This window comes from Mustela erminea, chromosome 8 (genome assembly GCF_009829155.1).
Source record: "Mustela erminea isolate mMusErm1 chromosome 8, mMusErm1.Pri, whole genome shotgun sequence".
Classification (NCBI taxonomy): domain Eukaryota; kingdom Metazoa; phylum Chordata; class Mammalia; order Carnivora; family Mustelidae; genus Mustela; species Mustela erminea.
Window position 1 is genome coordinate 74810491 of NC_045621.1, and position 18005 is coordinate 74828495.

The following is an 18005-nucleotide window of genomic DNA, read 5'->3' on the forward strand; positions in this document are numbered from 1 at the left end:
ATATGACATCAAAAACACAGAAAACACAAGCAAAATGGAAAAAAAATGACTACATTAAGCTGAAATACTTTTGGGTATCAGGGGCTCAATCAACAGAATGAAATGGCAAGCGAAAATGAGAGAAAATATTTGCAGAATGAGAGAAAATATTTGCAAATTACGTATGAATAAGCAAAGGCCTTGAATAGACATTTTCTAAAGAAGAAATACAAATGACCAACAACCATTTGAAAAGATGGTCAACATTAGTAATTATCTGAAAAATGCAAATCAAAACCATAATGACTTATTACCTTGTACTCATTAACGTGCTTACTATTAAAATAACACAGGGAGTAATTAATGTTGGTTGAATATGTGGAGAAATTGGAACCCTTGTACACTATGGGATTGTAAAACGATGCAACTGCTGTGGAAAACAGTATGGCAGTTACTCAAAAGTTAAAAACAGAACTACCATATGATCCAATAATCCTACTTTTGGCTGTATATCCAAAAGAATTCAAAGCAGCTATTCAAGAGGTATTTACATTTCCATGTTCACAGCAGAACTATTCACAGTACCTAAGAGTAGAAACAACCCAATGTTTATCAACAAAAGAATGGATAAACAAAATGTGGTATATACATACAATGGAACATTACTCAGCCTTAAAGAGCAAGGGGGTCCTTTTTACATTTTTTTCACATGCTACAATATGATGGACCTTAAGGACATTATGTTAAGTGGGATAAGCCAGTCACAAAAAGACACATACAATCAGTTCCTTCTATATGAGGTATCTAAAATAATAGAATTCATAGAAACAGAAAGTAGAGTGGGGGTCATCAGGGGGCTAGGGTGGAGGAAATAGGAGTTATTTAATGGCTATAGAGTTTCAGTTTTGCAAGATGAAAAAGTTCTAGATACCTGTTTTACAACAATATGCATATACTTAAAACTACTGAACTATGTATTTAAAAATGGTTAAGATGATGAATTATTTTTTTAATAGTACCATGCAGTTTTATTAATCATTCAAGTACAGTAGCATCTGGTAAGATCTGGATAGATTGGAGTTTAAAATGAGCAGATATTCAGCATCTAACAGTTTAAAAGAAGCCACTATACACTCTTTTCACAAACATCAAACATGTTTTCACAGAGCTAGTATGGTATTAGCCGCTAACCCAGGATTCCAAGTGTACTAAAGTAGAAAAGAGATGCAACAAGAAAAGTAGTTACTTTAGAAACAAGAAAGTAGTTAGTTTCTAAAGTAACTACTTTTAGAAAAGTAGTTTCTACTTTCTAAAGTAACTACATTTAGAAAAAATGCAACATTCAGTTTTTCCCCTTTAGCCCATAAAACAACATCATACTGTCTAGATCTACCGATACAGTCCTACATCAGCTTATAGAATATTTGTCAGGAGGGCAAATGTAAAATGACGCTGGCCAGTATAGTCTTTGGATATTTGGGGAAGGGAAGTGGAGAAAGTCGGTTCTCAGAACAGATTAGTGTCAGTTTTATCAATAGGATCTTTGGATTCTTTGTTTGCCCATACTTCTTCCATGTACTTGTCCTTCTCTCAGAAGCACTCCAGTTTGGCAGCCATTTATGCCTCCCCATTCTCTTTGTTGGTCTTCATTTTGTGAGTCAGTTTTTCTTCTGCCATTCTACTGAAGTTGTTCTTTTCTTCTGTTGCTTTTTGAAGCACTTCTTTCTCATGCTGTCATTTCTCAGCAAGCTGCTTCAAGACCTCCGCTTTATGGGACTTGTTTTTTTCTTCTGCAGCTTTTGATTTCTTCCAAATTTCCTCTAGAGAAAGATCCTTCTTCTTTGGAGGGGAAAGGGGAAATTCTGGGATGATCTTTTGGTTGAGGACTGAGAATCAACTCCAAAGCTTGGCCTGAGTCATGTTTCTCCAGTTTTTTCCCTGGGGTATCAGAAGCAGCCACTATGAACAGCAGACAAGAGACTGGCAGTGGGTTCTACAGAAGCCAGTGTTAAGGAAAACCATGCTCAGTCTGAGCCACCTGGCCATATTCTCCAAGATGGTAAATTTTATGTTAAGTACTTTTTTAATCACAGTTTTAAAAACTGAAAATATGATGTGGTTTTTGAACTCTGTGTAGATTCTGATATATTGATTAAGGATATACCATAGTTCATTTCATAAATATATAAAGATGCCTTCAAAATTATCTGTTTCCTTCCTCCAGTAGTAGGAGGTATATACTCTTATTCTGAAGGAAGGAAAATATAAACACAAACAAGCAAATTCCTTTCTCCTCCATGTGGTTCATTTCCAAATTGCTTTAGAAATTGACTTAACTAAATGAATCCCCAGCTCTTCCTGATACCAGTTCTTTTAAAGTTAACTTTGAAAGGGTCTGGAAAAGGCCAACGAAAAGGACAGAGTCTATCTTCTGCACCTTACCCCATTAGAAAATTTCTATCACTATGTCTGTGCCCTTCCGTTATAGGTACAGTATAATTTGACAAGTGTTGATTTGTGAAGGAAAGTGAGGAATAATAAAGAAATGCAAGTTGAAAGAAATAAAATCACATCTGATACTTAGAGACATTTAGAAGGCGTCTCTTAACTATTCTACTTAACATGTTTTCTTGACCTTACCGAAGTTGTTTTTCTTTCATTCTACAGCTGAAGATCACTTCATCTTTAGTTTGTTCCTTCCATTCCTTTAGTTCTTTTATGCTTCATTCTTTTGTTCATTTGGCATTTGGTGCCTATAATCATATTATAATTTTTTTTTAGGTTTTTAGAGTCTTTACAACATCCCTGTGATATAAGGCAATCTGAGATGCAATGCCATACCAGAGAGGAAGAAATGATCAGAGTTATTCTACTGTTAGTGAACGTGAGGGCCCATTGCCTATTTATTTTTGATTGCTCTCTTCTGGAGGTTTCTTCATGGTTTCTTCTGGAGTCTATACTTCTCAGTTTTCATACTAAGCAATATTGGAACTATTTCATTAGATATTATGAAGGTTAGAGAGTATGAGGCAGTAGGGAGAGGGTATATTTGTAGTCTTCCAGTAGTGTCTGATCTATCTCTGGTATTTAGAACAAACAGAGAATAAATCTTTTTAGTTATTAGGGATTATTAGTAAAATTTCTTGAATGGCCAATGGTGCCATTATGGATACTGCTATTTTAAATGAGATTCCAGAATAGTAAGTTAGAACAGTTTTTTGAATGCCTACTTTTGTTAGACACAGTCATTTTTTTCCCTATAATGCTATGATGTATGCATAATTTATTATCCTCTTTTATGTGAATAAGAGAATTGAATTTGGGCAACTGCCTCAAGATCATCCAGCCAAGAAATGAAAGACGAGGGATCCAAACCTTGGATAATCTGTCTCCAAAGTGTCCTTAAGCTTTCTATGTTGATGATTGGCCAAATTTAAAATACTTACTAGCTACAATTTTATCTCAAGAGGAATAATTTTATGTATGATACCAATCTCACTTCAGGAATGCATAAATGGCACTTTTAACCCTTCTTTCTTGACATAAAGCCATTTTATCTTCATAAAGACATTTGCTTGAAAATGAGCCAGTCCAGGTTGTAGTGTTTCATCTGTTCAATCCACATTATAGTGGTTTATCTGTTCACATTTTCCTTATTTCTCACCTGAAAGCATAAGCCTTGCTGTGCTGAAAGATGACAAATAAAGAATGTAATCAAAACCCAGAAGAGAAATCTAGAGCTAAGAGACCTTACCAAAACGTTTTGAGTCAAGAGGAATAACATTGAAATTAGTAATGGTTTTTTTTACTGACAAACACAGTGTCTGGGCATGTGCCTGTAGTGAAAGACACGGTAAAAGCAGGGATATTTTGAGAGTTTGTTAGTGTGCAACACTTAAGTTTTGGAAATCATTCTCTAGATCGTATGAAACATTCTTAAGTGTACCCACATGTCTCATTAAATGTAATATCTGTGCAGTGAACAGGATGTAAATGATTTTTATAGTTTTGTTTTTGAAATTATGTTTAGTTCTGATTTCTAAAGAATCATTGTACTTACTAGAGAACTACTTTGAAATGAGACAGTCTAACTTACAAATTGTTCTGGGTCCTTAAATTGTTATTAGTATTAAATTTAACAATATATGAAATAAATATGATGTTTATTTTGTGGATTTTTTTTTGTTTTGTTTTGTGTTTGGAGTCAGTAACTTTTGTTTTGCAAGCCAAAACAATGCTTTTTTAAAAGGATCTTTATTGAAATATCATTTACAGGGCACCTGGGTGGCTCAGTGGGTTAAAGCCTCTGCCTTCAGCTCAGGTCATGATCCCAGGGTCCTGGAATCGAGCCCTGCATCCGGCTCTCTGTCAACCGAGAGCCTGCTTCCTCCTTTCTCTGTCTCTGCCTGCCTGTCTGCCTACTTGTGATCTCTTGTCTGTCAAATAAATTAATAAAATCTTAAAAAAAAAACCATTTACATACAATTCACCCATTACATTGTGCAGTTCAGTAGATTTTAGTACACTCACAGATAAATGCTACAGTCACAATAGTAGATTTTAGAGCATTTTTATCACCTCAGAAAGAAACTCCACCCACTTTAGCTATTACTCTCCCTACCTGTTTCCCTTCACTCCCTCTTTAGCCCTAGGCAATGGCTAATCTTTTGATCTCTATAGATTTGTCAGTTCTGGATATTTTATGTAAATGGAGTAATATGCGGTCTTTTGTTACTGGATTCTTCTACTTAGCATAAGTTTTCAAGATTTATCCACGTTGTAACATGTATCAGTAGTTTGCTACTTAATATGGTTGAATAATATTTCCATTGTATGGATATACCACATTTTGTTTATCAATTCATAAATTGGACTTGTGGGTTATTTCTACCTCTTCCTATAGTGAACAGTATTGCTTAAGTATTTGTTTACAATTACTTCCAATTCTTTTGTGTATATATAAGAAATAGAATTACTGCATCATATGGTTACTCTGTATTTAAATGTTTGAGGAACTGCTATTCCAAAGTGGCTGTACCATTTTACATTCTTACCAGCAGTGTATGAGAGTTCTGATTTTTCCACATCCTTGTCAATGCTTCTTACTATCTGGCTTTTGATTTAATGTTCTAGTAGGTATGAAGTTTATTTAATGTTTATTTAAACATTTCATCTCCTTTTTTTTTTTAATGGCTTATCTCTCTAGTATTGAGTTTTAAATGATTTTTTGTATACTTTGTTTTTTGTTTGTTTGTTTGTTTTAAAGATTTTATTTATTTATTTGAGAGAGTGAGTGAGAGGGAGCATGAGTGAGGGGACAGAGGGAGAGAGAAGCAGGCTTTCTACTGAGCAGGGAGCCCAGTTTGGGACTTGATCCCAGTACCCTGTGATCATGGCCTGAGCTGAAGGCAGATGTTTAACCAACTGAGCCACCCAGATGCCCCATGTATACTTTGGATACAAGTCCCTTATCATATATATGATTTATTTTTTTGTCCATCTTGTGGGTTGGCATTTTACTTTGTTGGTAGTATCCTTGGGAGCACAGACATTTCTGATTTTGAAGAAATTTAGTGTATCTATTTTTCTTTTGTTGCTTGTTGCTTGTCATAGCCAAGAATCTTCTCCAAACCCAAGGGGACTTATCCTTTGTTTTCTTTTTAAGTTTTATAATTTTGTAATTATGTTGTTTATCCATTTTGAGCTAATTTTTATGTATATGTAGGGCAAAGGTCCTATGTTTTGCATGTGGCTATCCAGTAATTCCAGCTCCATTTGTTGAAATCTAGCTATTAAGTGGTCTTGGTGCCCTTGTGAAAGATCAGTTGGCCGTAGATACGTGATTTTATTTCTTAACTCTTAATTCTATTTCATTCATCTATCTGTTTATCCTTTTGCAAGTACCACACAAATACCATTGCCTTGTAGTAAGTTTTAAAATCAGGAAGTATAAGTCTTCCTACTTTGTTCCTCTTTTTCAAAATTGTTTTGTCTATTCTGGGTCCCCTATAATTATGTGTGAATTTTAAAATCAGTCTGTCAGTTTCTACAAAGAAGTTAGCTGAAATTCTCAAAAACATTGTGTTGAATTTGTAGATCAGTTTGCAGTATATTGTCATGTTAAGTCTTCTAACCCACGATCATGGATTTTTTTTTCCATTATAATTGATTTTTGTATATTGTCTTTATATCCTGAACACTTGCTGAACTCAGTTTTTTAAAGATTTTTAAATTTAAATTTGATTGATTAACATGTGATGTATAATTGGTTTCAAAGGTACAGGCCTGTGATTCCTTAATGCTCATTATATAGCACCCAGTGCTCATTATTTCACATGCCCTCCTTAATGTTGTTCATCAACCAGTTACCCCATGCCTCCACCCCCTCTCCTCCAGCAACCCTCAGTTTGTTTCTTATTATTAAGAGACTCTTATGTTTGTTTCCCTCTATGGTTTCATCTTGTTTTATTTTTTCCTCCTTCCCCTATAGATCCTTTGTTTTATTTCTTAAATTCCACATATCGGTGAGATCATATAATTGTCTTTCTCTGATTGACTTATTTTACTTAGCATAATACCATCTAGTTCCATTCCCGTAATTGCAAATGGCAAGATTTCATTTTTCTAATAGCTCTGTAATATTCCATTGTATATATATTTATATACTACATCTTCTTTATCCATTCATCTATTAATGAAAATGTGGGCTCTTTCCATAGTTTGGCTATTGTGGATGTAGCTGCTATAAATATTGGGGTGCAGGTCCCCCTTTGGGTCACTACAATTGTATCTTTGGGGTAAATACCCAGTAGTGCAGTTGCTGGGTCATAGCATAGCTCTATTTTAAACTTTTTGAGGAATCTACATAGTATTTTCCATTTCTTTTAGTTTTAATCATTTTTTAGTGCATTCCTTATGATTTCATGTATATAGAATCATGCAGTCTGTGATTGGAGATAGTTTTAACTTCCTCTTTTCTAACCTGGATATATTTTGTTTCTTTTTCTGGCCTAAACTGCCCTGGGTTGAACCTCCAGTACAATGTTGAACAAAAGTGCTGAAAGAAGGCCATTTTCGTCTTGTTACTGATCAAGCAAAAAGAAAGACTAGATGTCGTTCACCCTTAACTATGGGTTAGGGTATCTAGTCTTTCACCCTTAACTATGATATTAACTGTATGTTTTTTAAAGATGACTTTTATCAAGTTGAGGAAGTTCCCTTGTATTCCTTATTTGACTTGTGTCTTTATCATGAAAGTTACTGGACTTTTCAAATGCTCTTCTTGTGTCTATTGAGATAATCATGTGATTTTTATTTTTCATTTTATTGAAATGATATATTACATTAATTGATTTTTCAGATGTTAAACTAACCTCGCATTCCTGGGGTAAATCCCAGTTGTTCATGGTATATAAGTATTCAATTTGCTAGTAATTTGTTGGGGATATTTTTATCCATATTCATGAGAGATACTGGTCTGTAGTTTTGTTTTTTTTTTTTCTTGTGAGGTCTGTCTGATTTTGTCATCAGGGTAATACAAAGTGATGAGTTAGGAAGTGTCCTCTCCTCTTACATTTTTTGGAAGAATTTGTGAAGAATTCATATTAATTCTTTGGTATAATTCCCGAGTGAAGCCATCTGGGCTTGGCTTTCCTTAGGTAGGTTTTGGTTAATAATTTGTTATCTTAAAGATCTTTTGAGATTGTCTATTTCTTCTTGAGTCAATTCAGTACTTTGTGTGTTCCTAGAACTTTGTTATTTCATCTAGATTATCTAAGTTATTGGCATGCAGTTGTTCATGGTATTCCTTTATTTATTTATTTTTAAAGATTTTATTGATTTATTTGGTAGTGAGGAGAGAGAGAGAGAGAGAGAGAGAGAGAACGAGTCAGGGAAGGCAAACGGAGAAGCAGGCTCCCAGCTGAGCAAAGAGCCCAATGCAGGGCTCAATCTCAGGACCCTGGGATCATGATCTGAGCTGAAGGCAGATGTTTCATGGACTGAGCCACCCAGGTGCCCCAGGGTATTCCTTTATAATACTCTTTTTTCCCTATAAGTTTGGTAGTAATAGCCTCTATTTTATTTCTGACTCTAGTATTTTGAGTTTCTCTATTTTTTTTCTTGGTTGATCTATCTACAGATTTGTCAAAATTGTCAATCTTTATAAAGAACTAGGTTTTGTTTTTATTGATTTTTCAATATTGTTTTTGTATTCCCTATTTCATTAATTCTTGCTCTAATTTTTATTAATAAAATAACTTCAATTTTTTGTTTCCTTTAGATTTTTTTTTGCTCTTTTTCTAGTGTTTTAAAGTGGAAGTTTAGGTGTATTATTTGAGATCTTTCTTTTTTTAATATTTTATTTATTTATTTGACAGAGAGAGGCATAGTGAGAGAGGGAGCACAAGCAGGGGCAGAGTTAGAGGGAGAAGCAGGCTTCCTGCCAAGCAAGGAGCCTGATGCAGGGCTGGATCCCAGGACTCTGGGATCATGACCTGATCCATAGGAAGATACTTAATGACTGAGCCACCCAGGCACCCCCCCTTTTCTTTCTACATAGTAAGCATTTACAGATATAAAAATTTCAATAAGCATTACTTTAGCTAAATCCCACATGTTTTGTATGCTGTGTCTTTATTTTCCTTTATCTCAAAATATTTTGTTTTCTTATTTGATTTCTTCATTGAGCCATTGATTGTTCGGATGTTGCTTAATTTCCATAGATTTTCCTAATCTTTTTCTGTTGTTCTACTTTCATCCCATTTTGATTGGAAAACCCACTTTGTATTATTTCTCTCCTTTAAAATTTTTGAGATTTGTTTTATGGACTAGCATATGATCTAGCCTGTCTTCCTCATGTGTTTAAGAAGAATGTATATTCTGTCATTGTTGGATGACATATAGGTCATATAGGTATCATATAGGTATCTGTTAAGTCTATTTGATTTATAGTGTTATTCCACTCTTTTATTTCCTTGTTAATCTGCATAGGTGCTCTATCCATTATTAAAATTTGAATATTGAAGTCTCCAACTATTGCTGAATTGTCTTTCCTTTCCTAGCATTCAGCAAATAACTTTTATAATCTCACTTTTTTAAGGCACTCAGTTATCACAGGCCAAGATCACTATGCCTCTGGTGCTCAGTGAGGAAAATGGTGCAAGGCAAAAAGTCTTCACTGACAAGGTCTGAATGTTTTGACACATATGAACTTATTTTGTCAAGATTATTTACTCTGGATTTGGACCCAGACCTCTGGATTTCCAATGATCTAATTTCCAGTGATTGAGGGAGGATGGGGGCTAAATTCATTCTAAAGAGAAAGATTGTTTTTAGCTTACCAAATGTTAAAAACAAGGAGAAATTCATTTTATTAACTGGGGGTAAAAAGAGAGTCTGATTTCTTCCTTAGATATTATGTGTAGAGGCAACAAAACAAGAAAGGAATAAGAAATAATTACAGAATAATGTAATTTATTGTTAGTGGGGAAAACTGAGTAACTTACTGAAACTATTTGCTTCCATTAAACCCACTTATCTTCGAGCCGCGATTGCTGAACTTATGAAAACACCCCTGGTCAAAGACACTCTGTTTTTAAATGGGCCTTCTATCCTGAATTTTTTTTCCACTTAGCTTTCCATATGAGTGAGGCATAGTTACCTCTTTTAGGATTATCCCTTGAAATTACCATAAGACCTATGTCTGGACATCTTGATGAAGTCCTTTCTTTCTTCAGGGAGTAGTACTCTTGTTCCTTTAGCTAACTATCATCAAAGATGTCCCCAGATAAAAGGCTGGATCCCTAAGCGTTTGCCAAAGAGAAGAAAAAATGGAGGATGTAATGCCATATTTCTGTCATCCTTTATTTCCATCCATAAAATGTTCCATCTGTTTATACTGAAGAAAAGAGTGAGTTCAAGGCATCATTTCATAGTGGCTTTACTGTGTACCCCTAACATGGCGTTGTGCCTTGATAACATGACAGAACCTTTGCTTGCGGCATTTGAAGTGGGAGTGCTGCAGATGAATGCTTCGTCACTAACTCTGGCAAAGGGCTTGTGAAAAAATACTGTGGACTTTATGAATTTCTTTTTAATATATTAGTGTTTAATAATACAGCTATAATCAATGAGTAATAATGCTTAACAGACTTTAACTTCCTATTAATAATTTTTTAAGCTTAAAAAAAAAGAATCTAATAAGAGTAGAATATATGACAAGTTAAGTTTTGACTAGAAGTTACTGTGAGGTAAAGACCTAAGTAATGAGGCCCTACTTAGGTTGGGCCAGTCAGAGAAGGACACTACATGGGAATATCTGTCCTACCAGGAGGCATTAAGAAAAATTTAAGTGCTGAGGGTTTTGCACAAAGTGACAGAGTAGAGAGTAAGTGATGTTTGGAGGGGGCCAAAGAAAACTTTTCTTGTTCATAAATTTGCCTACAGCTAACTCTGCCCTGTTGACATTAAACTGGGCATCACCAATTTCTGGATCTTAAGACATATAAAAGTAAAAATGTTATGTATTACCTAATTAATTTTTAAATAACAGCATTTATTATTTTGGGACACTTTCTCAGATTGCATCAACCCATGACAGCAAGTAATGGTGGACATTTATCACTTTTAATGATCCAAATGAGCACTCCCTGTACTTCCTATACTGTTCCCCAGAGTTACTCAGAATAAATCCTTGGGAATGCAGAAATTCTATAGAACATTTACTTCGAAGTGCTTGTAGGACTTCCTGGTTTGATACATAAGCCTTTGGAAACTTAGCAATCTTTATAAACAGTTTTATTGCCCCAAATGAAACAATAATTCCAGAGGGAGTGTTTTTTTGGGGTTTCTGATTGCACTCAGAGTTACCAGAGAGGTGCTATTGATCACGGAGATTAAAAAAAAAATAATAACAAAAGCTCTGTTTCTGGAGCCCCAACCTCTGTTAGAATAGTTTGTCCTACATCTAGAGGCCTCAAGGAATGAAAGACTGGGCCTCTGGGCTTTGTCTCCAGAGTCCTAACCCACGTTAGGAGTGAAAGAGATCACAGGAAGTATATGTGGAAGTGAACTATCATGTGCATGTTGGAAGGAAGAAGCAAGGAGGAAAGAGTGGAAGAGCCAATTCCAGATCTTGCATGACTTTAAAGCTTGAACCTTTATTGAGTAAGTTAAAGCCAAATCCTCAACCTCAAAATCTCAAATGCCCTTTGAGTTGCTTAGGACTTTGCTTAGAATGTCAAGAATAAGAGAAAAGAAATCTCAGCCACTGTGCCTGCTCGTGCTTCATTCTTATTTCCTCATATCCAAGATCTGAGGGATTATTTTTATGCTGGGTTAAGGTCAAAGATAGTTTTAGGCCTGAGCTGCTTTCCATCTGCCCCTCCTGGGCTTCTTTCACCGCATTATCCATCTTGGGTCTTTCTCGAAGTTACTCTTCCCCTTTGGGGCAGTAAAGAGAGAATTGATCCCTCTGGCTTGATTTATTTATTTATTTTTTAATGAAAGAAGTTATTTATTTGTTTGACACAGAGAGAGAGAGAGAGATCACAAGTAGGCAGAGAGGCAGGCAGGAAGAAGGCTCTCTGCTGAGCAAAGAGCCCAGTGTGGGGCTCATCCCAGGACCCTGGATCATGACCTGAGCTGAAGGCAGAGGCTTTAACCCATTGAGCCACCCAGGCGCCCCCCTCTGGCTTGTTTTATAATCCCTTTGTTTCTCTCTGTGAGAATCAAATGAAGGGAATGAACTTTGATCCCCTTTAAAAATCATTTTCCTCTCCCCTCTCTCATCTGTCCCTTCCCTCCTAACCCTTTCCCACAATGATGGTAATCTTTAATTATAATATTGATCTGAAAGTGAATACTGGAGGATGCCATTATAGCACCGATCTACTGAAGATCTTGTTCTTCCTGAACTTGGGTGAAATCAAGGGAGGCCTCTGCAAGGTCATGTCTCTGTTGCCATAGAAACTGAGAGGAGAAAGTTGTTTCAAATATTAACAAAAAGGCAGTTTGGGGTTGATATATTTTTTCCCATGTTATGCTTTTAAGAAATCATATTATTCTTATGCTTTGCAGATGAGAAAATTGAGTCTGAGCCAGGTTAAGAAACTTGCCTGATGTCTCAAAATGGCACAACTCAGGCTTATTGATTGGACTAGCTTTCTTTCCACTACGCCATGGCTATTACTTAACAGTTTATTATATTATGTTTTGTTTATTTTTATAAAAGGTTGTGGCCAAGAGAATTTCCCAATCATAATGTATGAAGTTAGTCTGATTCAGGTTAGAAGAATGAAGTCTTGAGAATATTTCCTAAGAGAAAAAGAAGAGAAAGGAAGAAAAAAATTTAGATTAGGTATTATTTATCAAGGACTATTTATAATAAAGAGCCAGTGGATACTACACGGTTGTTTTATTAAATACAGAGTCAATTTAAAGATCTACAGGGACTCACTGAAAGAAAAGTGTTGTGTCATTGGATTAGAAAAGAGCTCTCACATGAATACAGTGTGTTTTTGTATATTTGGTTTCTTTTGATCTTATTTTGGTTTGTCAAATACAGTACAACTAAATGAACAACTTCTGGTAAATGATTTATAAGGAGTAGGGTATAACAAATGATAACGATTATGAAAAATGTCCTTTAGTAAGATGAGTTTAGGAGCACAAGCACTTGCCTTTCTTCTCTTCTACAATTGACTTCCCTCCTTCACCCTGAATTGCTGTCTGAAAGGACAGAACCATTATGTATTTCTACTGATTGTATACGTGGGTACTATATCACTTTCTTGCTAACACTGCATACTATTGATTCCTTTATAAAATTTAAGCACTCAAATATGGTAAAATTAAATCTTAATTTATAGTTTCCTGATTACCAATGAGTTTGAGTCTATTTTCTGATAATAGTAATAGTAACTATGTTTATTGAGTGGATATACTATAACAATTATGAGTTAGAATATCTGATCCTTACATTGTAGATCAAAAGGCATATAAGGATCAATGACTTGTCCAAAATCACTCAGCTAGGAAGTGATAACCTAGACTTGAATCCAGATTATCTGAGTTAAGAGCCTCATACTCTATTTTTTTTAAAGATTTTACTTATTTTTTGACATAGAGAGAAAGAGAGTGAGAGAGAGAGAGAGAGAGCACAAGCAGGGGGAGAAGCAGGTTCCCTGCTGAGCAAGGATCCCGATTCAGGGCTCTATCCCAAGACCGTGATATCATGACCTGAGTCGAAGGCAGCCACTTAAGTGATTGAGCCACCCAGGTGCCTCTAGAGCCTCATACTCTTAAGAGTTATGAGTTTTGTTACATTTTTTCATTTGTTTATTGTTCATGTGGATTTCCTTTTATGTGATGATCTATTTTTCAGATCCCTTGTCCTTTGCTTTATTTACATAGCCACTTGATGATGAAATTGTATTACCTAATGAGAGTGACTTTTTTTGTCGTTGTTGTGTTTCCAATGCCTTGGACCTATAGCATATCAAAAGACCCAACTTGGAAGCATCCAACAGGAAATGACTTTAATAATTTTTAGAAATTCTTAGACTTGTAAAATGATGTAGCGAACCATTAGGGACTATTTTGTGTTTTGTTATGAGAATGGAGAAGTTTCTGGGTCTTCATCTTCAGTGCTTAAAAATAGTAATTTAAAATGTTTATTGTATTTTAAAAATGAATATTTAGTGTTTAGGCCTACTTAAGACATTCCTAAATTAAGCACTTAAAAAACCCAACTTTTAATTTTATTTTTTTCCAAGGAGATGTAGTTGCCAAGGGTATTTTAATCTGTGAGAATATTGCACAATTTTAATTGGCAGAAAACATTTGTACCAACCAAGTTAAAAATTGCTTGAGAGAGGCTTCCAAAAAAATTGTCAATCTGAGATGTTGACTTCCTTTTTCCCTGTTGAAATAGTGAAGGTCACACATTCCACTTAGTATGTTTTGGTTAGTTTTACAAAAATGAATACAGACCAACTTCTGCTCTTTCTTTTAATTTTTCTGGATTAATTTGTTCACAGAGTTTTTGCCTTCAATTAAATTCTTTATTTAACTATTTATTAAAGGAATACAGAGAAGTTATCTGCTTGACTTCAGTAACATAAACCAGCCAGAATAAACACACCCACCCACCCACACACACACACACAGTCACTGACACAACACATTGTGTTTGGTGAATATTCGGATATTGTTCTCAGTTGTTTTAATAGTATAATTTCAGTTGTCATATAATTCTAGATTCAAATGGGAAGTAGAATGAAACCAATGCTCAAGTATTGGCTAACCATGGACATTTCTTTAGAAATATTTAGTTCACATTATTGCTATCATGTTTGTGCCATGCCTGCCCTGAAAACATGTGAAAGACTGAAGGATTTGCTTGGCTGGTATCGCCAACACTGGATGTTGGCCAAACTGAGGATGAATTAATTTCCTTTGCATTCATGAGAATGACTACACAGCCTAGGATTGTCTCTTGCTTTTTCAAAACTTTCATTGCTCATTTTCGCACTATGTTTTGATGTAGTCTATGGAAGCAAGTGGGAAAAGGTTGCACAGAGGTAGGGAAAGAGTCAGCCTATAAGCCACTAAGGCAGCTGTTTCCTTTCTTACCCATTTTCTGTCTTAGCCTACGACTGGTTCAGATTGTTGGAATGTTTCCCTTCATTTCTCAAAACCTACCCCTTTCCCCATTTAGCTTCTCACCAAGAGACTATGCCCCATATGCTCTTATGAAATGCTTTAGGATTCTTCTAAACAGAAGACATATTTTACTGCATAACCCTGCTCTTACCATTTCTGTCCTCTTTTATCTTTTCTATTAGCATTGAAGCAGAAAAATAAGAAAAAAACAAACTAAGTATGTAGCAAGCAGGTTTTTTAGTCACATTTTGATTTATTCATTTATTATTTTTTTTAGCTTAATTACAGTAGAATCGACAAAATTTTAAGGTATTTAAAGTGTACATTATGGTGATTTGATATACATATGCATTATGTAAGTAACATTTTATCTTTAAATCACATTTTATCTGTAACCATTAAAACTGTGAGAAAAGCCACAAAAATGGTTTTATGCTTGCTTTCAGACCAAGAGAAAAGGGCAAATGCTGTGAGATTGCTATTTCTTTCATTTGGCCAGAGAAAAGCCCTAGGCAGAAACAAAAGACGGTACCAAAAGTAGAAGTAGCTTGGCTAATTCTCCAGGGTTTCAGGAGATAAGGAAGCGGTGACAGGGTACTGGCCAAGACGGTCACCTTATTTATCATCACTCCAGTTCTCAAGAACCTCATTAAGCCATGTTCTGTTGGAGCCCCACCTCAGGCCATAAGAACTGAATCAGAAACTTGGATTTAGGGAGTGTGGAGAAGTCTTGGGGAACAAATGGATGGAACCACAGCGGAGTCTACTATGTTGGTATGTTTTGTTTGGTGAATACGGTCTGGTTGCCTGCCTGCCTGCCTGCCTTCCTTCCTTTCTTTCTCCCTTATTTCCTTCCTTCCTTATTTCTTTACTCTTTTGTTACTTTATTTCTCTGTTTCTTTAATTAGAAGGTTTTCAGGTGTGGAGTCTTCAGTTTACCACTGACCCCACCACTGCCTGTTACTAAATACATAACAGTTTCAGTTATTTATCTTGGCTGCCCAATCTTGAAGACATTTATGATCCTGATTACAGTCCCATAGCTGGAAATGAAGTACAGGGAGATGTGTTTTTACTTCTTCCCAGGAGTTTGGTAGAGTGAGGCCTTTTATGGCTAGGTCTTACGAGAAAGGGGAAGGGGCTTCTCCAAAGCTCTATAAATGTTTTTATGGTTTAAAAAAATTTTTTTAACTTCATTTCTAAAGCTAGCTGCATAGATTGTATTCTCCATCATTGTTTACTTTTTAATGCACAGGCCTTCATTTTGCTCTGTACTGACAGTGTTCATGCTGAAATGCTGAAAACAGTTGCCTACAGGAATGTGTGTGTGTGTGTGTGTGTGTGTATTTATTGTTCCTTTGAAAAATCAGTAACAACAAAATAGAGAAAATTCTGACACATACCTACACCCACATAAAAGTTAAAAATAGAGCTACTATGCAACCCAGCAATTGCACTGCTAGGTACTTACCCAAAGAATAAAAACACACTGATTTGAGGGGGTACATGCACCCCTATGTTTATAGCAGCATTATCTGCAATACCCAAATTATGGAAGGAGCCCAAGTGTCCACTGAGTGATGAATGGGAAAAGAAATTGTGGTGTGTTACTCAGGTATCAGAAAGAATGAAATGTTGCCATTTGAAATGATGTAGATGGAACTAGAGTGTATTATGCTAAGCGAAACAAGTCTCTCAGAGAAAGACAAATACCATATGATTTCACTCATATGTAGAATTTAAGGAACAAAACAGATGAACAGAGGGGAAGGGGGGGGAAAGAGAGGGAGGCAAACCATAAGAAACTCTTCACTATACAGAATAAACTGAGGGGTGGTGGGTATTAAGGAGGCCACTTATGAAGATGAACACTGAGTGTTATATGTGATGGATCACTAAATTCTACTCTTGAAACCAGTATTACACTATGTGTTAACTAACTAGAATTTAAATAAAAACTTGAAACAAGCAAAAATATAGCTTAGCTTTTCAATTGAGAATTCATTTGTTGAAACAAAAGACTTCCTTTATTGAAAGTTGTATTTTTAAGTTTGATTTATTTACATGTTAGTAAATGAAAAGACTATTTTTTAAATTGGGATTTCAAATACATTGCCTATAATTGTTGATATGAAACAAAGTATTACTACTGTAAGGAATTTCAGACCTTGACCTTATTCTCACCGTACATGGCAGTGTATTATATTTTCTCTTTGCTATTGGCTTTTATTGGTAGTTTCTGTGGATGGTGTGACTACTTGGCTCTAAAGAATCAAAAACTGAAAGAAAAAAGAAAGACAACATAGAAGGGTCCAAGAAGAGGAGTCTTTCCTTTTCTTGTTAATTTTCCTGTAGAATCAACCTACCAGTGACCTGTCTAATTTCTGGGGAGGAGTTAAGAGAGAGCTAGACATAGATTGAAGAAAAACATCCGATAAAAAATAGATCAACAAATTTAGTGTTTCAAATGAAAATGACATTTAATAAAAATCATGTTTGTTGTCATGTGAATGATATTCTGTGGAAATGAGTAAGAAGTGAAAAATGGTTATGATGGTAAATAAATTATGTGTATTTTACTGCAATTAAAAATGGAAGGAAAGAGATATCAGTAAGAAGTGAGAAAAGTTATGAATTGTGATTTGATAGAACTTTAGTTTCCAAAGATCACAATTTTAAGTATGAGAATGGCTATTCAAATAAAGCTAATTGGCATGTGTTTAAAATCTTCAGTGTCAACTACAGTTGAGTTTGGGTATTTTTCCCCTTTATTTTTTTATTTTTAAATTTTTATTATTATTATTTTTTATTATGTTATGTTACTCACCATACAGTATGTCATTAGTTTTTGATGTAGTGACCCAGTGCTCCATGCAATATGTGCCTTCCTTAATACCCATCACCGGGCCAACCCATCCCCCCATTCCCCTCCCCTCCAAAATGCTGTTTGTTTCTTGGAGTCTACAGTCTTTCATGGTTCATCCCCCACTCCGACTTCCCCCTCTTCATTTTTTCCTTCCCTCTCCTAATGTCCTTCCTGCTATTCCTTATATTCCACAAGTAAGGGAAACCATATGTTAATTGACTTTCTCTGCTTGACTTATTTCACTCAGCATAATCTCCTCCAGTTCCATTCAGGTTGTTGCAAAAGTTGGGTATTCATCATTTCTGATGGCTGAGTGATATTCCATTGTATATATGGACCATATCTTCTTTATCCTTTCATCTTTTACAGTACCATGTTGTCTTGGTGATCACAACTTTGTAATAAAGCTTGAAATCAGGCAATGTGATGCCCCTAGCTTTGTTTTTCTTTTTCAACATTTTCTTGGTGATTTGGGTCTTTTCTGGTTCCATACAAA

General features: G+C 35.3%; 1 pseudogene; it reads right to left on the reverse strand.

The window, feature by feature from the left end:
* Positions 1 to 1485: 1485 nt before the first annotated feature.
* Positions 1486 to 18005, reverse strand: part of LOC116597079 — an 88850-nt pseudogene continuing 72330 nt past the window's right edge.